The following is a 27,702-nucleotide window of genomic DNA, read 5'->3' as shown; positions in this document are numbered from 1 at the left end:
TCTAACGAGTGGGTACTACTAGCATCCGTACCAAGGTCACAGATCTAACGAGTGGGTACTACTAGCATCCGTACCAAGGTCACAGATCTAACGGGTGGGTACTACCAGCATCCGTACCAAGGTCACAAATCTAGCGGGTGGGTACTACCAGCATCCTTACCAAGATCCCAGATCTAACAGGTGGGTACTACCAGCATCCGTCCCAAGGTCACAAATCTAACAGGTGGGTACTACCAGCATCCTTACCAAGATCACAGATCTAACAGGTGGGTACTACCAGCATCCCTACCAATGTCAAAGATCTAACAGGTGGGTACTAACAGCATCCATACTAATGTCACAGATTTAACGGGTGGGTACTACCAGCATCCCTACCAAGGTCACAGACCTTACAGGTGGGTACTACTAGCATCCGTACCAAGGTCACAGATCTAACGAGTGGGTACTACCAGCATCCTTACCAAGGTCACAGATCTAACGAGTGGGTACTACTAGCATCCGTACCAAGGTCACAGATCTAACGGGTGGGTACTACCAGCATCCCTACCAAGGTCACAGACCTTACAGGTGGGTACTACCAGCATCCGTACCAAGGTCACAGATCTAACGAGTGGGTACTACCAGCATCCTTACCAAGGTCACAGATCTAACAGGTGGGTACTACCAGCATCCGTACCAAGGTCACAGATCTAACAGGTGGGTACTACCAGCATCCGTACCAAGGTCACAGATCTAACAGGTGGGTACTACCAGCATCCGTACCAAGGTCACAGATCTAACAGGTGGGTACTACCAGCATCCGTACCAAGGTCACAGATCTAACAGGTGGGTACTACCAGCATCCGTACCAAGGTCACAGATCTAACAGGTGGGTACTACCAGCATCCGTACCAAGGTCACAGATCTAACAGGTGGGTACTACCAGCATCCGTACCAAGGTCACAGATCTAACAGGTGGGTACTACCAGCATCCGTACCAAGGTCACAGATCTAACAGGTGGGTACTACCAGCATCCGTACCAAGGTCACAGATCTAACAGGTGGGTACTACCAGCATCCGTACCAAGGTCACAGATCTAACAGGTGGGTACTACCAGCATCCGTACCAAGGTCACAGATCTAACAGGTGGGTACTACCAGCATCCGTACCAAGGTCACAGATCTAACGGGAATAGGTTCTACCAGCATCCGTACCAAGGTCACAGATCTAATGGGTGGGTACTACCAGCATCAGTACCAAGGTCCCAGATCTAACAGTTGGGTACAACCAGCATCCGTACCAAGGTCACAGATCTAACAAGTGGGTACTATCAGCAGACATTAGTTATTTTCATATCTTAGTGACACTTCTAGTTATGTTTTTATGATAAATAACTTTTTTTGTATTAATTTATAAAATCATGCAGCAATTTTTACAGAGATTAATTATAAGCTCTTTAACCATATATCTTAAGATCTTGATTAGTTAGGTTTAGGTTATCTGATTTTAAGCACATTTGAGTCTCCCCTGTAAAGATTTCACTGGAAAACTTTTGTCCATGCATATCCGGCCTATACATTAAAACAGATATATACTTGAGCCATATCAGTCAATACGTATCAAATTACAAATATTTATGGCAATTAAAACCAAAACATATATAATTATATAGCTCTGTACTATACTAATAATAAACCCTGTGCAATTTTTGTTAATTTAATATCGTCAATGAATATAATATATATCTATAATCGCTATTAAAAATCGTTTGTCATTTTTCTAAGTTTGATTATGAGATTCAGTACAAATATACACACCATGTTACACATACATGTCGACCATAGGAAATAGAAATTTATTAATCGGATCAGACAAGTCACATTATTTTCTTATTGCGAGTCAAGAGGTGTTATTTCAGTGTCTCTTTCCTTACGGCTACCATGCTAATTCCCCGGGAATATTCACGCTGCTGAGGAGAGCGAGAGCCACACCAATCACATGATCACTGGGCTCCATTCGATTGGCTGGTTATGTCAACATAATACGATAGTGAGTGAAAATGGCAGAACACGAAATGCCTATTCGGATGAAATAAGAGGATAGATACAGCTTCATTTTGAATGTTTCGTTATTGAAGGTAAGTTGCATTTGTTTGGAGGTGTCAGCCACTCATTGCTCCATCACTGATCCCTCCAGCTGATTTAAACTTCCTGGCCGAGGCCACTTCAAGGCCGGTTGGCGAGGAATGTTGCTGGAAAAAACATCACTTTCTTGGTCTACAACGATAGACGGGGGAAATCGTGCACACAAACACATGCAGTTCATGGTTATCCCAAAACCCTATTGAAAGAGTTGTGTTGTTTTTATAGATTTGTAGTATTGATATATGCGCTAAATCCCGGTAGCCACGGACCTGGACTTGGTCGATGGAAGTGTACCGTTATATCGGCTGGCCATACCGTGTTTGGTAGACGGCAGTGGAGCGTGCAGTACATGTTTTTATTGACAAACAATGCCTCGGACCACCGATTTTGAGGCCATGTGTGTTTATAAACCATACCACAATCACATGTATGGTATGTCCACACGTACCGGAACTGACCATGACGGTTATCTCGGTTCTCTCCGGGCTTCATAGACTATTACATCATTGCTGTACTTACATCTTAACATGCACGAGATGAATATAGTCGGATCCTAAAACTATGGAATGTTAAAGCTAATGTGGAAAATTTATATCTATTGAGTAACAAATGACTTGTTACATTGTAGTACACTGTAAAATGTGTCACAGACTGAAACGCTGGGTGTTACTGGTAAATTATATATGAGCTGTTATTTAATTAAATATAAAACGCTTTCATTTCACTCTAGTTGACAGTTATAGATCTGATTATAATTGATAGGTGTACAGTACATCATAGGACCTGAAAATTAAAACACAGTATTTATGGATACTTTTTCTGTCGTGATAGGTTATTAAATGTTTAGGCGTTAAAATATCATGATCAAATCACCTAACATTAAAAAATGACACCACAGGATTTTTACATCAGAAAAGTTTAAAAAAACTATTGCTGTCTTCATTTAGAATCTTGCTTTGGTCGATTTCATTGGGTGATGAATTGAGTTGGTCTTGAAAAAATTTAATGAACTGCAAATTAACACGGTTCATGTTGAATTTTTTTTAAGACCAACTCAATGCATCACCCCATGAAATCGACCAAAGCAAGATTCAAACCTTATATTTCAATCAACTTCTTTTTTTTCAATAATTGGAACTTGTGAATTTCATTCTGATAGTTTTGTTAGTTTGCCCTTATAGGTTCTGGAGCTTGTACAAGTCTACGTATTGACGTAATGTAAATAAAAGTATGGTCCTTCATTGAAGGACCATCATACAACATGATGGTGTACGTTGATAGTTTACTACAGCCAAATTATTTAGAAACAAAACACAAAACCATATTCTAAATGTCATATTTAAGTTTTGTTGATGATTCATAAGATATCAAATTTTCTAACGCATCATCGCGGAAGAATAATGTCTAGACACGGGTGCCCAGGCTCTGCAGCGAGTCTACTGCATCCATCTTTTTACTAGCTCGAAGTGGAGAGCCGCTACATTTCAAGGTTCTACATCTTCTGAAATGTGCAGCTGCACTAATTGAATGTCAAATTAGACAGGACACCAGACGTTGCTTGAAAGGACGAAATAATTTGATATGGCAGTTGGCTGTTCGACGGCATTTCATATAAGACGGGACCGCATGGATCTACATTGTTTTCGATTTGTACAGTACCGGGGGTTGATACTGACACAAGAGGCAGAATGGGTAGCTGGAGGGAGAATTTCTAGGGCAGTACATGGCTTGTAAGCTACCGCTAGCAACCGTGAGCTGATAATATTTTGCTGATTGATCGTTTTTTGGTTGTTTGAACAATTTCTTGTGTAGCTTCAATAAAAATGTAAAATCTCATCAAGTGCATGGTATCTTTGTTTAAACATGTCAATAGTTATCTCCCTTTGCAAAATCATACGCACAGGCAATGTTAATCTGGTCAAATTCATCGGCAAATGAAACAGGCTACATTTGGTAGTTGCATTGAGACCAACTTGAAAAGGAATTGAAATATTCTTTAATATCAATAATATGTATACATAGGGTTAAATTTACAGGTTTAGACATTGTCTGAACTCTTAATCTGATTATACAAACAGATTATGAATTTAATTCTGAACATATATATGCAGATTGTTTGTGATTTCATCATTTGAAAAACAGTAAATAGGGATATTTCAATCATACCATGATGGAACAACTTTTTGTGTGTGTCGACTTCATGATCATCATTAGCTAAGTTAGAAAAGAATTATTGTAACATGCAAGCAGGTTCCCATGCATCCAGCCACTGACCACTCTGAACAAATCAGCATGTGTCAGAGTTATTACACATTGCTGGAAAACTTATCTTGCCAGTAAGGCAGTATATTCCCTTAATATTCCTTGGCTGCTTTCACTATTCTTCTTTACGAGAAGTCTTGACCCAAGACTTTGCCAGGGGAATCCTGTGGGTCCTCTGGATCTCTGTGTACCAATTAATGCACCTTTCCTTTGAGCCAGGAGGCACTGGCCTTATATAATACCACAGGGTCGACACTACGCTGCCACCAAATGTAATTTGTGAGCAGGCACCCATCCAGCCACTAACCATGCTCAACATTACTGAACTAGTGAGCAAGTCCCATGGATATACCACATCACTGGAAAAGCTAGCTTGCCAGTAAGGGAGTATTCTTCCTTGGTTGTTACACTATTCCTCCGTCTAAGATGTCTCATCCTGAGACTTGGCCTCCCGTGGGTCCTTGTGTATCAGTGCACCTTTGATTCCCCTTAACATCGGATACTGGCCTTTCATGATACATTAGAATCCCACCGCTGCCACCAAATGTAACAGGCTGGCGGGCACTGACCCCGCTTAACGTTGCTGAATTACATATAGCTAGTATGTCTCAGCGTAGTAGCTAGTGCATTGCTAAAAAAGCTAGCTTGGCTGTATTTTTTCCCTTTTTTCTTTAGCTGTTACACTATTATAGTGATCAACTATGTATGAAGATAAATGATAAGGAAAATAAATATATTGTTTGGTAACGATGATGGAAGTCTAACGTATATTTAAGAAATAATCAACATTGTGCATAAATTATGGTGAAACATATATAATGAGGGACGGTAAATGTTTTTCTTTTTCTTTCGGGGGGGGGGGGGGGGAGATATTAACAAAGGCTGATTCAAAGTTTATTAGTTTTCAAATATCAAATGTAATAAAGAGTAAGTATGTATCGAATACAGTTTTGTGCTTTTATAGACATATAGTTACAGGGATAGCTCCATGTATTGTTGAACAGTATTTGTTTTATCTTTCCTTTTGATTACTGACATAGTTGTTCAACACTGTTGGTGACATGCATTTGCTTCAATATATAATATTGTCCATCACATTTAAACAGATTGATACATGACAATCTCGGACCAACCATATATGCCTGAAACTATTGATCTGGATCCTGAATGTTTAAGTTAGCAGGGTTTTTACTGTACATTATTTCTTTGAAAAATTTATGGTCGCCCATCATATTAGTATCCTGTGACAATCTGGCATTTACATGCTAAAGTATTAACCAGGGACAATTCCTATCAGAAGCTTAATGTATTTAATATCCATACCAATTATTGGCAATATGACGGCAAAGGACATTACAAAGGCTTTTAGGAAGTAAAGGAGAAAGGCCAAAACCTGTCCATTCTGGGAGAAAATGCATTGATCATCTTCATGTTCAGGCACTTGAAAAGAAAATATACATTGGAACACTGGCTGTAATGATGGTATGCATAAACATGTAGATAGATGTATTCCAAAATCATTGACTAAGTCATGATCAGCCTTCCATTCTTTGATGTGAGGCCTCAGTTCTCCATCCCCAACGTTAACCCTACCTGGATAATTGGAGATACCCCAGACATGTTCCCTACCTCTAAGAGTGTGTCAGAAACCCCAACTCCAGTATGTGGAGGACAAAACTTTTGGTACCCCTACCGCAGTACAGGCCCTACATTCAGAGTGTGACAGAACCCCCTTACCGCAGTACAGGCCCTACTTCCAGAGCGTGACAGAACCCCCTTACCGCAGTACAGGCCCTACCTCCAGAGCGCGACAGAACCCCCTTACCTCAGTAAAGGCCCTACCTCCAGATTGTGACAGAACCCCCTTATCGCAGTACAGGCCCTACATCCAGAGCGTGACAGAAGCCCCTTACCGCAGTAAAGGCCCTACCTCCAGAGCGCGACAGAACCCCCTTACCCCAGTACAGGCCCTACCTTCAGAGCGGGACAGAACCCCCTTACCTCAGTAAAGGCCCTACCTCCAGAGCGCGACAGAACCCCCTTACCTCAGTAAAGGCCCTACCTCCAGAGGGTGACAGAACCCCCTTATCGCAGTACAGGCCCTACATTCAGAGTGTGACATAACCCCCTTACCGCAGTACCGGCCCTGCCTTCAGATTGTGACAGAACCCCCTTGCCGCAGTACAGGCCCTACATTCAGAGTGTGATAGAACCCCCTTACCGCAGTAAAGGCCCTACCCCCAGAGTGTGACAGAACCCCCTTGCCGCAGTACAGGCCCTACTTCCAGAGCGTGACAGGACCCCCTTCCCGCAGTACAGGCCCTACATTCAGAGTGTGATAGAACCCCCTTACCGCAGGACAGGCCCTACTTCCAGAGCGTGACAGGACCCCCTTCCCGCAGTACAGGCCCTACATTCAGAGTGTGATAGAACCCCCTTACCGCAGGACAGGCCCTACCTCCAGAATATGACAGAACCCCCTTACCGCTGTACAGGCCCGAGCTCCAGAGCGTGACAGAAGCCCCTTACCGCAGTAAAGGCCCTACCCCCAGAGTGTGACAGAACCCCCTAATTGCAGTACAGGTCCTACCTCCAGAGTGTGATAGAACCCCCTTACCGCAGGACAGGCCCTACTTCCAGAGCGTGTCAGAACCCCCTTACCGCAGTAACGGACCTACCTTCAGATTGTGACAGACCCCCTTTACCGCAGTACAAGCCCTACCTCCAGAGTGTTACAGAACCCCCTAATTGCATTACAGGCCCTACCTCCAGATTGTGACAGAACCCCCTTATCGCAGTACAGGCCCTACTTCCAGAGCGTGACAGAACCCCCTTATCGCAGTACAGGCCCTACTTCCAGAGCGTGTCAGAACCCCCTTACCGCTGTACAGGCCCGAGCTCCAGAGCGTGACAGACCCCCCTTACCGCTGTACAGGCCCGAGCTCCAGAGCGTGACAGACCCCCCTTACCGCAGTACCGGCCCTACCTTCAGATTGTGACAGAACCCCTTTATCGCAGTACAGGTCCTACCTCCAGAGCGTGACAGAACCCCCTACCCCATTACATATATGTGGAGGTGAAAACCTGTTTGTACCCCAGTCATACTCCACTGTGTGTATGATGTGTTTGTATGCTTGAGATTGTACAGGTGTTCTGCCAGCTATGGTTCAGCTCATTTATAGTGTCATACAAATTGAATGCTGCAACACAAAAAAATAATACTCAACCAAGACAAAGTTATATTATACTCTCTTGATCAAGGACACAGCAACATCCTGCTGCTCGCAGGAATCAAACTTATGATATTGAGGTCAGTAGACTGAGGCTCTACCAATTGCAACTGCTACTTATACCTGGCCCCTTGACTTTGTGGAAATGATTGGTGCATGATCCTGACTAAGTGTTGCTATTTTTCAAGCCGATTTGAAATCCAAGATGGTGGCAATGGTGGCCATCTTGAAAATTTTGAACTTAACCCAAGTGCTACTGAACCAATTTAGGTGAGACTGGGTCGAAAGATCAGTGCATGGTCTTGTCAGACTATGTATTGTTAATTATTTTCAAGTGAATCCAAAATCTAATACTGCCCTACAAAACTCTGACATCTTGAAATAAATTTTCAGGAGTGTCGGGGAAACTCCTTATCAAAAAAATATACATGTAGCAAAACAATAAAGAAATGGATCTGATTTGGGGGTCATCTTCACTAATACAATGTTTATACCTTGCTCTGTACTGAAATATTACCTGTTAGGTGTAATTGATTGAAATATGTACATGTATATATGTAAGAATTAAAGATGTCAAATCATTCAAATGAGGAAAATGACAAACTGTACATGTGTAATCAATAATTTTTGTGGGTTTTTTAATTTCGTTCATTTCGTTGGTAATCTTCATCAATGAATTCATAGGTCCACGAAGTAAATACAATTTTGATATAAAGCAATTCTCCGTTTGAGTTGGTACTGGCGATGGATGGTAATCCACAAATTCATGTACCCTTGAAATGGTGTATCGATAGGAAACCTCGAAATTTTGGCCCAAGGAAAATATCTTATTTTAGTTCACAGTATGAAGGATTATATATGTACATAGCTATATTCTAATGCTCCTTCGTTAGAAATATTATTGTGTTTGGATAAAAAAAATAATATAGCTTACCTGTGTTTATCCTTTTGGCATAACCATAGTTGGATCGCTATTAATCTTAAAATATTTATTTAAACACATGTTGATAATGGCTATTCAGTTTTCACTCTGCATAGTTGGGAACCTGTTAATCTTAGTATAATGTTTAAGACACATGTTGATAACGGTCATTCTATATCTGCTAACAGCTGGAGGGATCTTAACTTGTGAACTTTAGCCTAAATTCTTTACGCACAAGAGTACACATGCATATTCTATATATATTTAGAAGTGCATGTTAATTAAAATCACTAAATTTGAACTAAAATAAATAGCTTGTCAAAGATAATTCAACACCATTTTCATGCATTTAGAGGATCCCAGAGTGACTTGTCATACTATGCATTTAGAGGTTCCCAGAATGACTTGTCATACCATGCATTTAGAGGTTCCCAGAGTGACTTGTCATACTATGCATTTAGAGGTTCCCAGAATGGCTTGTCATGCCATGCATTTAGAGGTTCCCAGAGTGACTTGTCATACTATGCATTTAGAGGTTCCCAGAATGACTTGTCATACCATGCATTTAGAGGTTGCCAGAGTGACTTGTCATACTATGCATTTAGAGGTTCCCAGAATGACTTGTCATACCATGCATTTAGAGGTTCCCAGAGGGACTTGTCATACCATGCATTTAGAGGTTCCCAGAGTGACCTGTCATACCATGCATTTAGAGGTTCCCAGAATGACTGGACATACCATGCATTTAGAGGTTCCCAGAGTGACTTGCCATACCATGCATTTAGAGGTTCCCAGAGTGACTTGTCATACCATGCATTTAGAGGTTCCCAGAGTGACTTGTCATACCATGCATTTAGAGGTTCCCAGGAAGACTTGTCATACCATGCATTTAGAGGTTCCCAGAGTGACTTGTCATACCATGCATTTAGAGGTTCCCAGAGTGACTTGTCATACCATGCATTTAGAGGTTCCCAGAGTGATTTGTCATACCATGCATGTGCACCTGCAATAACGTTTACATCAGGGCTAATATACTAGAATCAGCTTGCCTGACTGCCATTAGAAAAAGTTTCAATGTTACTGTCTACATGACTGGTTCCTTAGTTAGGTTGTTGTACCATTCACATTTTGTTTTCAGTTTTAAGGTAAACTTTTCAGGATTGCCTCCATTTTAATGATGGTGTAACTTGTTTATGATGATTTTGATTGAATATGGGTGAATGCATTGAGGCAATGGAAAAAGGCGTGTTTTAATCTGTTTATTACATACTTACTAATAAAAACTACTATCTTATGATTTTTTTTATTTTTGAAATATTGAAAAACATTTTTTTTTCCAAAAGGGGTGTGATATGGGTTTTGCGGGCTGATACGGGTTTTGGGGTGTGATACGGCGGGTGCTGATACAGGTTTTGGGGTGTGATACGGCGAGGGCTGGTACGGGTTAGAGCAATTGTGTCATATCGCAGATACAAAAAACCCGTATTTATTAGTAAGTATGTTATAAATACTAATATAGAAAGAGGGGGAAAGAAGTGACTCTGTCTTATTCTTTTGGTTAGTAGAGAATGTTTTCCAGTTTCAAACTTTAGCAGGGAACCAATGCTAATTGAATTAATTGTATATCTATGTACTGTAAAGCACTAGAGTGGCTTATGTTAGCCTTATCAAATGCTGTATATTATGTTTATTTTCTGGAAAGAGCTTTGAATTTTCAGAGAAATATATCAAGTCTCATGCGCTTATTACTAGGAAATTGATTTAAAGCTGCAGGCTTTTGTACCTGTCCGAATGACTCAAAGTTACAGCTCCTGTGTCCATGAACATGTTTGTAGACAGTTCTGGAATTACCTATAATTACTGATTGAATTTTAAGAGCAATTAAGCTGTTCTCTAGATGATGTGTAATTACTTTGTGAATTCAGATCTAGAGATTACTTATAAAACTATATATTTAGTGATTACGTAGATAGAGGTTACACAACGAGTGGTTATTGAATATGGTATTTATTTCACTCGAGTTAGCTAATTTTCAAAAGTTACAAAAGACACTCGAGCTTTAGCGAGTGTCTTTCTGTAACTTTTGAAAATTAACTAACGAGAGTGAAATAAATACCATACTCCAAAACCACGAGGCGTGTGATCCGTTTCTACCACAATCTCATGATCAGTCGGAAATAACATACACACATGATGAACGACTTTAAATATTGGGAGTAGCAGTATTGCATTAATGTATATAAATTAACCACGGACTACATGTGCGTAAACATATCGTACGGAGTCTGCCTCCCGCCAAGTGACGAAGACGAACTTATCGCTGTTAATGTCCAAAACCATAGGCCGAAGTTTTTTCGTGACGGTTCTATGGTTGACGTTTATAGTGACAGTTCAGACATAGTCAGACCGTCCAAATAGCGATAACGGGACGTTGGGAGAACGAAATATTTTCCGACACTGACAGATCTTGTTTTGGTTTCACGATCGCGACCTGGACACGCGTTGGTGTGACGTCGAAATGATATTGAGCGTCTGCAGCAATTTTGCCTGAAACTAGCGATCAAATCTTTAAGTATTGCCTTAATAACCCCCTTTTCCACATAACCTCACAAAGTCACCAACATTTGTCGAATGTTGACAGCAGACGAAGTAAACAAAATAGATTGTGGCAAAAAGCGTGTGGAAAAAGTCGTCCCGGTCAAAGTTCATCTTCTCGACCAATCAAAACTTGTGTAGGTCATATACCATGTGTGGTACCCGGTATATAACTCATATTTATCCAACAAGTCAGTGGTTTATACAATGATCTGAGAGTGGAATAACACAGCGTATTGTGGTAGAAATATTATTTACTAAGATTTGCAGAAATTTTATGTTTACAATTATACATGTATGTACAATTCAATTTTGATAATTACTTATATACATGTAGATTTACTGTTCATCATCTCGAGTTGTCAAATTACTGATTATATATAGGGATTTTTAAGTTGATTGGGAATTTCATGAAATTACTGATTGAACTAGAGATATACTATGCATAATATATAAGACTAAACTGTTCATGGTCAGGAACTTGTGTAATTATATTAATGATCATTACATTAATAGATTACATATAAATTTAAGCTATTCAGTGATTCCAGGTTATTTCTTATTTTGAGTTATTTCATGTAATCTTGCTTATTGCACTTGTTATTATACCTATATGTATATAGCTTTGATCCCTTGGGACAGAGTTCATACTTGGTAATCATGTAAGTACAGATGTGTAGATCTGGACATGTACTGATGATGTTTGATATGAGAGTTGATCTACTAATTAACAGTAGGACCAGTGGGGGGAGGCCAGCGTGTCACTTACATTTAATACAATGTGATGGATTGATTGCATCTAAATACCAAAGTGTCATATATATATAGCTACCTAAAGGTCAAATGTCTGCTATCTCAATCCTTTGGTCCTTGGTTTATATTAGTAAACCATACTGTATGGAAGGTCAGGGACGGGTGAGAGTATTTAGTGTGTGCCTTTGTATACACCCAATAAAAGTGGAACATATATATCATCTTGTGACTCCAATTAGTCCCATTGTTAAAATCAAGTTTGGTGTACAATGGAATCATAAGCAGATTTGCATCCATGTTTATCATAAAATTGGACACTGTATAACATTTTACAATAGCAATGTACTTTTCATATTCCTCCAGCACATTTGAATCATATAGCATAATTTGTAAAAAGCATTTGGGCACAGGGAAACAATTCATATTAAAACGTTTCTGAACCAGTGCATTATGATAAAAACAAAAAGGACCTTGCCTTATTCCTGGCCAGTGAGGTAAACTATATTCAACACATTCAAGAAATAATATCTTTCCCCTGAGTAACAACTATGATACTTAGCAAATTATTAAAAAAGAAAATAGTCCTTGAACGTGCTTTTGTTGAAACCTTGCAGTCAGATTTCCTAACCATTATGAAAATATTGCAGTATCCTGTAGTCCCTTTGTACAGTGTATTCCTTTTACCAGCTGGGTATGTACGTACTAATCAAATAATGGCAATATATTGCGGGTTTCAGCATTTGCTTTACATGCTTGCAATTGTAATCCGACAATTCAAATGTTTATAAGTACACTTGATGATCAATAGGTCAAGGAGATCTGGATGTTTATAAGTACACTTGATGATCAGAAGGTCAAGGAGATCTGGATGTTTATAAGTACACTTGATGATCAGAAGGTCAAGGAGATCTGGATGTTTATAAGTGCACTTGATGATCAATAGGTCAAGGAGATCTGAATGTTTATTAGTACACTTGATGATCAGTAGGTCAAGGAGATCTGGATGTTTATAAGTACACTTGATGATCAGAAGGTCAAGGAGATCTGGATGTTTATAAGTGCACTTGATGATCAATAGGTCAAGGAGATCTAGATGTTTATAAGTACACTTGATGATCAGTATGTCAAGGAGATCTGGATGTTTATAAGTACAATTGATGATCAGTAGGTCAAGGAGATCTGGATATTTATAAGTATACTTGATGATCAATAGGTCAAGGAGATCTGGATGTTTATTAGTACACTTGATGATCAGTAGGTCAAGGAGATCTGGATGATTATAAGTACACTTGATGATCAATAGGTCGAGGAGATCTGGATGTTTATAAGTACACTTGATGATCAGTAGGTTAAGGAGATCTGGATTCACCCCCATTGTTGAAAAGTGGACAAAAAAGATCACGTATAAATTTGAATTACTACACTAATAATATAAATATTCAGACTTGTCCTGTGGGATGGGGTGGATTTAAACCACACCCAGGGGTAAAACATAAACATAAGTTAATAAAATGGGTAGTAATGTGTATATATACATAATGTAATCCAATCCCAACACAGATAGTTTAGTAATACTTTAAGCTTGCTATTGTACAGAATTGTATGGCAACAGCTTGGTGTTTGTCCTACTGCTAAATTTATATATCATAGTTCATACTGGATATTATACAAACATACCTTTGTATGGATGTTTAATTTTAGAATGATAGTTATATTTGAATATTTTTATAAATATTGCGTAAAGTGTAAGTTGATATATGCCAGTCTTGACAGTACTGTTATAGAGTATATTGACATGTACACTGGATATGCATGTCTGTCCATCTGTTAACATTTTCATGTTCGGAGCATATAGTGCATTGTATCTAAATTAATCATAACAAAAAAAAGAGTTCATAAAAATTCATCAACATATAGGACCATCTTTTGTTGTGCTATGAGGTAAATTCACAACCTTCACTTCAAAGTCAAGATCACAAATTGAGATCAAAATGTAAAATCAAAGGAATTTGGAGAATATTTTTGTATTAAAGATGATATTTATTAAAGTGAATCTTTATAGGCATATATCAGGCAGTGTGCCATGGCACCATTTCAATGCCATCATCATAATGTCAAAGTTAAGAAGAAATTTCTTGTAAAAAGATGTAAACAGCAAAAGAGTTTATATATTAGTAGTATATATTTATATGAGCCGTTTGTAATAATTGTCAAAGGAAAAACTTTGATAAGGAGTATAGAACTTGCATATAATTATATATATTGAAATTTTATATCACAAATACCAGGTATGTTTGATAATGAGATATAATATTCCGTCTTACCGTGTAACTAATGCTCTTTGCATTAGAAATGTTCTAACTGTACATTAAGCTGATGGTTTTGGCGAAGGCCTGCTTTGTTTAAACCATTGTGAAATGTGTGTAGTGCTGGTTGTTCGGAGGAAGGTAACTAGTCATTTTGGATCAATTTATTTAAGATAATGAAATTTATTTTAGACGGTTCAGATATGTCAGAAAGTGTAACCCTAGACAACAAAACCATGTATAATTTTCTTCGGAACCAATGCAAATGGTTCCATTTCTTTGTTGAATTAATTACATTCAACATTTCTTTAATTCCATGAATTTGTTAGAACCAATCTATCTTTATTTTATGTCTAAAGCTAAATTTGCATTTTTTATAAAATATTTAAACCAATCAGAAGCCAACTGGACATTCAGTCTGCACTGTTTTACTCATTCACCCCTGAAGACACATTTGAACTCTTCCAATTCAAAGGTTGGAATAGTTTATTATGAAATTTCAGGGGTGAATGAGTTAAATGGCTCTGCCAAATTGAATATAAAGGTTAACAACCAAATTTTCAAGCTCCATGCATGAGAGCTGCCATTTTTCATGCCATATTAATTACCAAGTTGACATTCTGTAAAATGCATTATTCATCAATGCCATCGAGCACTCCATAACCACCCAGTCTGCACTGTACGAGTCAAGTGTGTGGTATTCAACACCAGGTATAGAGCCACAATCCCAAACTGAAAAAAGGAAGCTTTAAGGGTATAGGGAATTTCTTTATTCCACTCAATTTCATGTTGCATGACAAAATAATGGGAAAACAATGACACAACATACATGTAATTGTATAGGGAAATTCTGATGCCGCAATACAGAAACTGCTGATACATTGAAATTGATACCAAAGGTCAAGGTCACCATAATTACTATAAATAGAAACTCTTGTACCAAGCGTGTATTTTCTGGACCTTTGCTCCTTAAAATAACCTACTTCATATATACAAATGTAGTTGAAAATTGAGGTAAAACTCATTAAACATTGTATGAAGTTGATTCTAAAGGAATGAAAAGAAGTCAAGAGACATAGAGGATCTGTCATAAGTTTCCCTTCATATTAGATTTATGATACAAGTTTTGCATTTTATGAAGTACTGTGGCGTCCATCGTCCGTCCGTCAACTTTTTCTTTTAAACGACTTTTCCTGAAGAACTAGAGGACCTAGGGTCTTGATATTTGGCCAGTAGGTACCTTGGATGGAGTGCTATAAAGTTTCTTAATAAAAATGACCTTGACCTACTTTCAAGGTCACAGAGGTCAAATATGTTCAAAGATTGAAACAACAATATCCTAAGAACCATTTGGACAAGAGTCATGATACTTGGGTATGTTATGTAGACCAGCAGTGCAAATCATTTTCTTCTTAACAGTAATGAGGTTAAAGGTCAAATTTAAGTGCTACTCGGGGGTCAAATGCCAACATGGGTTAAAAGCTTTAACAATCTTCTTCTCAAGTTCCATAAGGCCCAGGATCATAATATTTGACCAGTAGGTACCTGGGATAGAGTGCTATTAGGTGCCCTCATGAAAATGACCTTGACCTACTTTCAAGGTCACAGAGGTCAAATATGTTAAAAACTTCAAACAATAATATTCTAAGAAGCATTTGGACTAGAGTCATGATACTTGAGTATGTTATGTAGACCAGCAGTGCAAATCTTTTTTCTAATCCACAGTAATGAGGTTAAAGGTCAACTTTAAGTGCTTGTTGGGGGTCAAAAGTCAACATGGGTTAAAAGCTTAAACAACCTCTCCTCAAATTCCATAAGGCCCAGGGTCATAATATTTGGCCAATAGGTACCTGGGATGAAGTGCTGTAAAATTTTCTCATTAAAATGACCTTGACCTGCTTTCAAGGTCACAGGAGTCAAAAATGTTAATACCTTTAAACAACAATATCCTAATATAAGAAGAATTTGGTCTAGAGTCATGAAACTTGGGTATGTTATGTAGACCAGCAGTGAGAATCTTTTTCTTTATAACAGTAATGAGGTCAAATGTCAACTTTAAGTGCTAGCCGGAGTCATAGGTCAACCTGGGTTAAAAGCTTTAAAATTACAATTTTCAAATTTCAAATAACAATATCTTGAGCGTTTAAGAGAGGTTAAAATGCCTTGTGTTCTAGTTTCCAAATTTGGTCTGAAGTTACCTATATGTCATTTTCATGTAACAAAAGAAACAGGTGAACGATACAGGCCCTCTGGGCCTCTTGTTCATGTTTGCGAGCCTCTGGCGAGGAAAATATGAAAAATCCAAAATGAGTATCATCAATCTAGTATAAAGGAAAACAAATGACAGATTCTTTGTATCATATTATACAAAGTAAACTGTGAAACTGTGATCTGAATTAAATATTTTGCACTTGCAATTGGCCGCCTCTGAAACGATGAAAATTGCGTCAGCTTCACGATAACGTGACGTCACATTGATTGATTACTCAATTAACATGAACATAAGTTATGTGGTGGCTTTAATTTATGACACTGCATAAAAACACAGTATTCATATATATGATAAAAAGGGTTATGTTGTAGTTACTAAATATGATTTAATGAAATTGTGTGTGTTATACCTATACCTTTGGGATGTACATGTGTAATATTCTTGCTTTAATGACGATCTCTAGATCACTGTTGTTATGGCTTATATTGTCTAGGGACATTTTTTATTCAGTATATCCCTTTGTGGTGCATGTATAACCTTGTTTTAATTATGGTTGACATTTATTACTGATCAATACAATGTTAAAAAAGGATTCATGATGTGCTATATGATTTGTATCTAATTAAAAAGAGGATAAAAAAACACTGGAACAAAAGAAGCTTAAGAAGTATATTTATGAAACCATAATGCTATTATGGGATGTTTTGAAGCTGGGGGACAAACACTTAATCTCCTCTCATGATTAGCTGCTTGATCTAACAGTGATAGAGGAAAGTTCCTGACAGATCTGTTACAAATGTAAGGAGGTACAGCCAATCGTTGGTGAAGCTTGTGTCGATGCAAAGACATTGGGGAGGTTGATGGAGCTTGTGTGTATAGTATAGCCAAGACATTAGGGAACGTTGATGGAGCTTGTAAGTATAGTATAGCCAAGACATTGGGGGATGTTGATGGAGCTTGTGTGTATAGTATAGCCAAGACATTGGGGAGGTTGATGGAGCTTGTGTGTATAGTATAGCCAAGACATTGGGTGAGGTTGATGGAGCTTGTGTGTATAGCCAAGACATTGGGTGAGGTTGATGGAACTTGTGTGTATAGTACAGCAAAGACATTGGGGAGGTTGATGGAGCTTGTGTGTATAGTACAGCAAAGACATTGGGGAGGGTGATGGAGCTTGTGGGTCTAGTACGGCAAAGACATTGGGGAGGTTGATGGAGCTTGTGTGTCTAGTACGGCAAAGACATTGGGGGGGTTGATGGAGCTTGTGTGTATAGTACAGCCAAGACATTGGGGGGGGGTGGTGGGGCTTGTGTGTATAGTATAGCCAGGACATTGGGGGGGGGTTGATGGAGTTTGTGTGTATAGTATAGCCAAGACATTGGGGAGGTTGATGGAGCTTGTGCGTCAAGTATAGCCAAGACATTGGGGGATGTTGATGGAGCTTGTGTGTATAGTATAGACAAGACAATGGGGGAGGTTGATGGAGCTTGTGTGTATAGCCAAGACATTGGGTGAGGTTGATGGAACTTGTGTGTATAGTATAGCAAAGACATTGGGGGAGGTTGATGGAGCTTGTGTGTATAGTACAGCCAAGACATTGGGGGAGGTTGATGGAGCTTGTGTGTATAGTATAGCCAGGACATTGGGGGGAGGTTGATGGAGTTTGTGTGTATAGTATAGCCAAGACATTGGGGAGGTTGATGGAGCTTGTGTGTATAGCCAAGACATTGAGTGAGGTTGATGGAACTTGTGTGTATAGTATAGCCAAGACATTGGGGGAGGTTGATGGAGCTTTTGTGTATAGTATAGCCAAGACATTGGGGGAGGTTGATGGAGCTTGTGTGTATAGTACAGCCAGGACATTGGGGAGGTTGATGGAGCTTGTGTGTATAGTACAGCCAAGACATTGGGAGGAGGTTGGTGGAGCTTTTGTTGTAGCCAGGACATTTGGGGGAGGTTGGTTGTGCTTGTATCATCATTGATAGCTATATGTACATGTGTATGTAAGCCAGCAATGATCAATAAATTCAACACAAACAAGCAGAATTATTCCAAAATACGGGTTATCAATTCTATTGTCTGCCATTTGGCCTTTTATCTGGTAACCTGTCGTTTTTCATCACTGACACAGGATCAGGTGACTAAAATGGGACCTTAGGGTTCAGTCTGGCTTAAATCTAATGAGAACATGACAGAATTCAGGGTGACTGAATGTGACAGAGGAAAAAGTAATAGAAACGTGACAGAATTCAATGTGACATGATATTTGTACGTTTTGTATGTCCATGTTACTGAAAGGGGATATTAATAGATCAATATATATGAATTCAAAATGTGACTGAAAATGTGTGACATTAGTTCATATGTGTCTATCAGGGATAATTATAAGTAATGAAACCTTTCTTAAGACCTTTTTTGAGGACTTCTGGCTTAAATATTCCTGACCTAAGTCTGCATAACGGTCAAACTTATGGATCAGTAATGTAGATTGGATTAGTAAAGATGTTTGACTGCATTTTGATCACAAATCTGATGTTTACATGGTTGTTCCTGAAATGAATATAATTGACTTGTGTAATATTGCACTTTGACGTACTGTTCACCTCAGCTATATATACCCTGTACATGTAGTAAACCCCCAAATGAATTAGGTTGTGGTGTATAATTTCTTACTTACTTAGTGAGGGTGTACTGCTCACCTCAGCTATATACCTTGTGGTGAATCCCCAAATATATTAGGTTGTGGTGTACAATTTCTTACTGTGTGGGGGTGTACTGTTCACCTCAGCTATATACCCGGTAGTGAACCCCTAATGTATTAGGTTGTTGTGTATAATTCCTGAGTGAGGGTGTACTGCTCACCTCAGCTATATACCCTGTGGTGAACCCCCAAATGTATTAGGTTGTTGTGTATAATTCCTGAGTGAGGGTGTACTGCTCACCTCAGCTATATACCCTGTGGTGAACCCCCAAATGTATTAGGTTGTTGTGTATAATTCCTGAGTGAGGGTGTACTGCTCACCTCAGCTATATACCCGGTAGTGAACCCCAAATGTATTTGGTTGTGGTGTATAATTCCTGAGTGAGGGTGTACTGCTCACCTCAGCTACATACCCGGTAGTGAACCTCCAAATGTATTTGGTTGTGGTGTATAATTCCTGAGTGAGGGTGTACTGCTCACCTCAGCTACATACCCGGTAGTGAACCTCCAAATGTATTAGGTTGTGGTGTATAATTTCTTACTGAGTGGGGGTGTACTGTTCACCTCAGCTATATACCCTGTAGTGAACCCCCAAATGTATTAGGTTGTGGTGTATAATTCCTGAGTGAGGGTGTACTGCTCACCTCAGCTATATACCCGGTAGTGAACCCCAAATGTATTTGGTTGTGGTGTATAATTCCTGAGTGAGGGTGTACTGCTCACCTCAGCTACATACCCGGTAGTGAACCTCCAAATATATTAGGTTATGGTGTATAATTTCTTACTGAGTGGGGGTGTACTGCTCACCTCAGCTATATACCCGGTAGTGAACCCCTAATGTATTAGGTTATGGTGTATAATTCCTGAGTGAGGGTGTACTGCTCACCTCAGCTACATACTCGGTAGTGAACCCCCAAATGTATTACGTTGTGGTGTATAATTCCTGAGTGAGGGTGTACTGCTCACCTTAGCTATATACCCGGTAGTGAACCCCAAATGTATTAGGTTGTGGTGTATAATTTCTTACTTACTGAGTGAGGGTGTACTGCTCACCTTAGCTATATACCCGGTAGTGAACCCCTAATGTATTAGGTTGTGGTGTATAATTACTGAGTGGGGGTGTACTGCTCACCTCAGCTATATACCCGGTAGTGAACCCCAAATGTATTAGGTTGTGGTGTATAATTACTGAGTGAGGGTGTACTGCTCACCTCAGCTATATACCCGGTAGTGAACCCCAAATGTATTAGGTTGTGGTGTATAATTACTGAGTGAGGGTGTACTGCTCACCTCAGCTATATACCCGGTAGTGAACCCCTAATGTATTAGGTTGTTGTGTATAATTACTGAGTGAGGGTGTACTGCTCACCTTAGCTATATACCCGGTAGTGAACCCCTAATGTATTAGGTTGTGGTGTATAATTACTGAGTGAGGGTGTACTGCTCACCTTAGCTATATACCCGGTAGTGAACCCCAAATGTATTAGGTTGTGGTGTATAATTTCTTACTTACTGAGTGAGGGTGTACTGCTCACCTTAGTTATATATCCGGTAGTGAACCCCAAATGTATTAGGTTGTGGTGTATAATTTCTTACTTACTGAGTGAGGGTGTACTGCTCACCTTAGCTATATACCCGGTAGTGAACCCCTAATGTATTAGGTTGTGGTGTATAATTACTGAGTGGGGATGTACTGCTCACCTCAGCTATATACTCGGTAGTGAACCCCAAATGTATTAGGTTGTGGTGTATAATTACTGAGTGAGGGTGTACTGCTCACCTCAGCTATATACCCGGTAGTGAACCCCTAATGTATTAGGTTGTGGTGTATAATTACTGAGTGAGGGTGTACTGCTCACCTCAGCTATATATTCGGTAGTGAACCCCCAAATATATTAGGTTGTTGTGTATAATTACTGAGTGAGGGTGTACTGCTCACCTTAGCTGTATGTACATGTTGGACTCCCTGATGATTTAGCTGAACTCTGCCACCCAATATTCTGGTAGTAAATCAATATCTGTCATAACAGCTGTTCAGTTGAATCAGTTAAAATTAATTATACATATAGATTGGTAGGCTGTTTCACTGTCTACTTTCATGCTCTTTGCTTGTGGCATACTTAGCTTCGAACCTGTGGTAATAAAAAAGTAAACAGAACACGTCTATGATCTATATATCTATTGCATATACTAGGTGAGGATAGTAGATCTCTGTACGGGAGTCAGTATAGGCCGAGTGTTATGTTACTTTATATAGTAACATGTCACTAGTAGATCTCCGTATATGGGAGTCAGTATGTATAGGCCAATTGTTGTGTTATTATAAAATTTAACAGGTGACGATGGATCTCTGTATGGGAGTCAGTATAGGCCTAGTAACAGGTGACGATGGATCTCTGTATGGGAGTCAGTATGGGCCAAGTGTTGTGTTACTATGTATAGTAACAGGTGACGATGGATCTCTGTATGGGAGTCGGTATAAGCCGAGTGTTGTGTTACTATATATAGTAACAGGTGACGATGGATCTCTGTATGGGAGTCAGTATGTATAGGCCAATTGTTGTGTTATTATAAAATTTAACAGGTGACGATGGATCTCTGTATGGGAGTCAGTATGTATAGGCCAATTGTTGTGTTACTATATGTAGTATCAGGTGACGATGGATCTCTGTATGGGAGTCAGTATGGGCCAAGTGTTGTGTTACTATGTAGTAACAGGTGACGATGGATCTCTGTATGGGAGTAAGTATGTATAGGCCAATTGTTGTGTTACTATATGTAGTATCAGGTGACGATGGATCTCTGTATGGGAGTCAGTATATGCCTAGTAACAGGTGACGATGGATCTCTGTATGGGAGTCAGTATGTATAGGCCAATTGTTGTGTTATTATAAAATTTAACAGGTGACGATGGATCTCTGTATGGGAGTCAGTATGGGCCAAGTGTTGTGTTACTATGTAGTAACAGGTGACGATGGATCTCTGTATGGGAGTCAGTATGGGCCAAGTGTTGTGTTACTATGTATAGTAACAGGCGACGATGGATCTCTGTATGGGAGTCGGTATAAGCCGAGTGTTATGTTACTATATATAGTAACAGGTGACGATGGATCTCTGTATGGGAGTCAGTATGGGCCAAGCGTTGTGTTACTATATATAGTAACAGGTGACGATGGATCTCTGTATGGGAGTCAGTATAGGCCAAGCGTTGTGTTACTATATATAGTCACAGGTGACTATAGATCTCTGTATGGGAGTCAGTATAGGCCTAGTAACAGGTGACGATGGATCTCTGTATGGGAGTCAGTATTGGCCAAGTGTTGTGTTACTATATTTAGTAACAGGTGACGATGGATCTCTGTATGGGATTCGGTATAGGCCGAGTGTTGTGTTACTATATATAGTAACATGTCACTAGTAGATCATTGTTTAATTGAGTCTATATATAGGCAAGTTGATGGGTCACATCCTGAGACATCTGGGTTAGTAGTGGCTGGATTAATGAGGCTGGATATAGGTATATAGTGGGACAACCAGATAAGTGGTTGAACTGGATTAATTAGATTTAACTGTGGGACAATTAGATTACTTGTGGTGACCAGATTAACCAGGCTGAATTTTGGACAACCAGATTAAAGCTGGCTTGATTAGAGAGGCTTTATATTTGCTACTTTTTGTCCTCCTTGAAAAAAATATTGTCAAAGTTAAAGATCACTGTTATTAAAATAATTCTGATCGCTTTCTGTCCGTGGTTGTGCTTCGTGCGTAAACTTTTTTTCATTTTTGACTTCTTCTCGAGAACCAGTGGATGGAATTTTTTCAAACTTGTAAAATTGGGATTCCTAACCCAACCCCAGGGGCCAGGGCGGGTCCCAAAAGGGGAAAATTAACCAGTATTTCAAAAATCTTCTTCTCCAGACTCAGAGGTGGAAAGATCATCATGGGCTTTATTCAAATTGTAAATTTCAGTACCCACGGCCATCCGTTCTCCCTTGGGGAGGGGAGGGGGAATTCCTGTCCCATTCCCAAGGGCAAGGCGGGACCCCAAAGGGAAAATAAATTAACCAATATTTCAAAAGTCTTCTTCTTCAGACTTGGAGGCTTAGCCTACAATCAAATTCTGTGCATGGATGAAAATTCCATCAGGGGCTTTATCTCTTTTTATTAATTTCATTACCCCGAGACCATCCATTCTCGCTTGGGGATGGGGTAAAGTTGACATTTAGTTTATACATGTATAGGGAAACAACACATTTGGGTATATTTTATCCATTTTCAGCAGGAAATTGTTCAAACTTGGCTGGAATGATTATGATGCCAGATGGCAATTAGATGGTATGAGAAAATAAGATCCTGCCCCATTGCCAGGGGCTGGGGGGTGGAAAATGGTTAAAAGTACAAACAAACACTCTTCATTGATAGAACAGTCCTTAGGTGCATTATCTAAATTGTAAATTTCATTATCTCCCTGGTCATCTGCTCTCCCTAGGGGAGAAAGTAAAATTTACTGAAGTTTATACATGTATAGGGAAATAGCACTTCTGACTTTATCTTGTTCATTTTTAGCAAGAAATAATTCAAACTTGGTTGGAATAGTTATAATGAAATTGAAATCAAATTGTATTAGTAAGTAATATCTTGGCCTATTCCAGGGGTTGGCAAAAGAAGAAAATTGGCTAAATAACAATAGATATTATATTTCTCAATAGCAAAATAATTTATTTGAGTGACATATGACAACTATTGTGTTTCACTTTTTTTACACATTACAACATGATCTTAACAATGAAATTGAGCTACCAGTACTTATAATATAACTCAGGTGACCGCTAAAGCCATTGGGCCTCTTGTCTTGTATGGATCCTAACTTCAGACCATTGGATCGCACAGAGCTCAGCTTTGGTACATGTACAGTATGTGTGTTGTCCTATATAAAATCTAAAGGAAGAATCACTTTATGTTTGAACATGGTTCGTCAAAGGGCAAGATTACCGTTACCTGTTATTGAAAATAGAATGTTCTTGTCTAGATCCCATCTTCAGAACAAACAATCACGCAGAGCTCTGACTGTGTATGTGGGTGGACCTAGGGAAGATGAAATACTCTGTTGATAGTGAGAATAGAAGATGAAAGGACAAGGTCACTCTTACTTAAAAAACATTCTCCTATCCTAACTTCAGAAAAAAATATTACACCAGGCTCAAACTTGGTATGTTGGATGCCCCAGAGGAAAAAACCCATAAAAACTATATCAAACATTTCACAAGCACACCTCCTTCCTAATGAAAATCATTTATTGATATGCAGCCCCAGGCACTTATCTCATTAATTTTAATGTTTCAAAGATATTTTAGTTAATTTGGAACGTTCTGATTGACTCAGCTGAACGGACAATTTGAATTATTTTCACAAAACTAAATCCTTCATGAACTTAAACTGGGTATACATAAAGTTCAGGATTACATGTAACACAGTGTAACAACATCTGTCACTACTACAACAAGTACAGTCGTAAACTAAAATCAAGGCCATTTAACAGTACCCACCCAATTAAGTTACAGCACATATATATTTGTGCAAATAAAAGAAGCAAATGCATTTACCAAATGATACTACCTGCTGGAATGATATACAAGAATGTGTGTGTGAATGTAGGGGTTCTGTCTAACAGACGTGTAGAGTACATTGTAAATGGTTGGTAGCTATAGTGATATTTAGGAGAGTCAAACAGGAAATATTTATGAAGGACAGATCATGTCATTTGCATGCACATGCTCCTTGTGTCAATTTGATATAATCAGGATACTGCTAAGAATTGTGTAGGAAATTGACAGCATTGATAAGGTAAGCACTTGAAATTTGGATTAAATATTGTATCGTAAATCAGAAGGCTCGTGGCTGTAGTGTGGTAAGGGGCGGTACATTTTGGTGTAAGTGCACTTTTATCAGTGGTCATGCTGATTTATTAGAATCACAGATAAGTTTCATACAGCACTCTGTATATAGTTGACGTACACAATGTGCAGGTAACCAGATCTAGAGCTCAACCTGTAGACATTATCGCGTACCTGTAAACATCATTACAGGTGGACAGGTAAGTTTATTGTTTATGTGCATGATGCATTACCAATCGGGTATCCATGACTAGAATACTGGATGGCTACTTATGAATATTTGACAGATCTAGAGGTAAGATGATGTAGTTATGGCGAGTTTTGTCTTTAAATCTCTGAAGGACTGATTGTCCCATCCTTCCGTGCTTTACTAATCCTCATTTCCAATCTGAAGGATACTTGTAAAACAGTGATACAGACTTATCTATCTCAATGCTGTCATGACCTTGTCATCAAATGATAACACTCTATACAGGTTGAGCCGTGGTGGCCAAGTGGTGAAGGCATATCTGACAATGTGCTACCATGGCCACTATAGCCCACCACCACAAATCAAAATCTATACAGGTATATTTACATTTGGTAAAAATAAAAAATAAAATAAAAAACACTTTTATTACAACAAAAACAAGACCAAGGTCTGCAATATCGTACAAAATGCACATCGGTTGAAATCACCAATGCCGGCAATGGAACCGATATTAACGCTCATGCAATTTATCAGAAATATCGTCTGTTACACTGCACTGATCAACAGGGGTTCGTTACAAATGTCTGAAATACACATATTCTATAGACCTACATGTACGTACTGACACATATGTTACAGACCTACTGATATGAGTCACAGCACAAATACATTTGTAACGAACCTGTGCTCCGTCGGAAGATCACTCACTTCAAACGCTAGGCCTATCAGTTTCACGCGTCTCGCATCCACGGACGGTTCCTCAGTTTCTGACGACATGTCAAATAATGAGTCTGTTATAGAATCTACCGACTGTTGTCAGGTTCCCATACAATCAACAAATAAATTCATGCCTGGATTCTTTACAAAATGAGCAAAGAGAAAAGTTCGAATTAACTTCCAAAAATAACTCCCTCGTGGAGGGCAAGGTCGGATTTACGGTGTTCACTGTATTTGTCCATGCGCAAAACTTGTTCTGGGGAAAAATCGAAACAATTTCAAATCTAACTTTCAGCTCAGAGTTCTATTGATAAACTTAAATCACCCTATAGACATATCATACGCAATTGTATTGATACTGAATTATGGAATAAAATTGAAGTGTTTGTTAAAATTTCAAAGTACTACTTTGTTTGCCAATCAGCACGCGACAATACGCTGTTCAAACTCTTGAACGAAATTGTGTGGACTGTCGATAAGGTGGGCATTTTTAATTTTAAATATAAATTATAAGTTAAAAAAGAACATAAGAGGCAGAGAAAACGTAAATATAAGTATGGTGCGCATTATGATTTGTTTGCTTGCAAAGCTGTGTCATTCAAATAGATCATAAATACCATACAAAAACAGTTCAATGCTTAAATATGTACATGTAAAGGTCAAGTTACACCAGCTCCACATCAACAACAACTGGTTCTACTTGTCCTGCTGATCATTGCACCATAATAGGTGCTGGCCCTTGCATATTCTGTTAATGTCTGTTCCTGTGGATACTTTCGTCATATTTTTGTATGTGGTCTATGGTTCCATGTTCTTGTGGCTGCTGGACACCTGTAACCCATAACATTGTCACTTCCTACAGGGGGATGCTTTAACTGTGTACATTTGTTATTGCGATGTCTCCCTGGACAATTTACTCTTGTAATATTGTTTGATGTCATGACTCCCTCGCCCCATACCCTTCTGGACAAGTATGATATATGTATTTCTAGTGTACAGACAGAAAATAAACCTACAAACTCAGAATGTACAGTAGTGGTGCAAGCAAATACATGTAACACAAAGAACTTATACGTGTGAATGTGTTCCAGTCTGAAATTGTTCAGGTAATTCCGTCTTACTGTTAGAGTAATCAGAAAGCAATCATATCATCAGTATCAAATTCACACTGATGGAAATTCCCCAATACTTTCTGATTGATAATTGGTGCCTTATTGATAGTGCTCTGCTATTTATTTGGTAAAACAGGTTCAAATATTTTACAAACCAAAAGAAAGCACTCAGAAGATTTAAAAAATCCCTTTTGTAATGAATGTAAATATAAGGATTGAACTGCATCTTTTTAATAGATGTCTCGGACATTTGACGGTACAAAACTTTGTTCCTCCATATATAGAGAACCATTATTCTACTGTCTCTATGCAGGGCTCTGATGATCTCGTACCATTATACATATAGGGTAACCATTATTTGTTTTCCTATGTTCAAGTGTGTTGGAGTTGTTAGTTTATTGACAAGCCATACCAGATACATCTTATATAGAAGTATTTCTAGTTTGATTCAAACCTGATCAACAAATCTTTTGTATTACTGATCAATGCTGCTATATGTTGAACATGACACCTGACTCAAACATCAGTAGGTTTTGTAGACAAAAGTCCTATGTTACATATTATGTTAGGATGTCCTTCTTTACATAAATAATGTCATATTTCCTTAACATAATAAGGAAATTTAAGAATAAAAATCCATACAGAGATGCTTTATTAATTTAGACTTGAAATGTTAAGAAGTTT

At 38.8% G+C, this 27,702-nt stretch overlaps 1 protein-coding gene across 6 annotated transcripts in view; it reads left to right on the top strand.

Moving 5' to 3' along the window:
* Positions 1-1,738: 1,738 nt before the first annotated feature.
* The window catches only part of LOC110461441 (1-phosphatidylinositol 4,5-bisphosphate phosphodiesterase beta-4-like), a 101,507-nt gene continuing 75,543 nt past the window's right edge, over positions 1,739-27,702 (top strand). For 3 of the 6 annotated variants that reach the window (XM_021514894.1, XM_021514889.1, XM_021514893.1), the window contains exon 1: positions 1,739-2,117. The gene's annotated coding sequence lies outside the window, so the exon portion shown is untranslated. Of the gene's footprint in view, positions 2,118-24,893; positions 24,950-25,105; positions 25,200-25,270; positions 25,295-27,702 lie in introns of those variants that run through there. The other 3 variants (XM_021514891.1, XM_021514890.1, XM_021514892.1) reach the window with 3 other exon arrangements.

Source organism: Mizuhopecten yessoensis, unplaced genomic scaffold (genome assembly GCF_002113885.1).
Source record: "Mizuhopecten yessoensis strain PY_sf001 unplaced genomic scaffold, ASM211388v2 scaffold10621, whole genome shotgun sequence".
Lineage (NCBI taxonomy): Eukaryota > Metazoa > Mollusca > Bivalvia > Pectinida > Pectinidae > Mizuhopecten > Mizuhopecten yessoensis.
The sequence above is the reverse complement of the archived record's forward strand: the minus strand, read 5'-3'. Positions and strand labels throughout refer to the sequence as shown.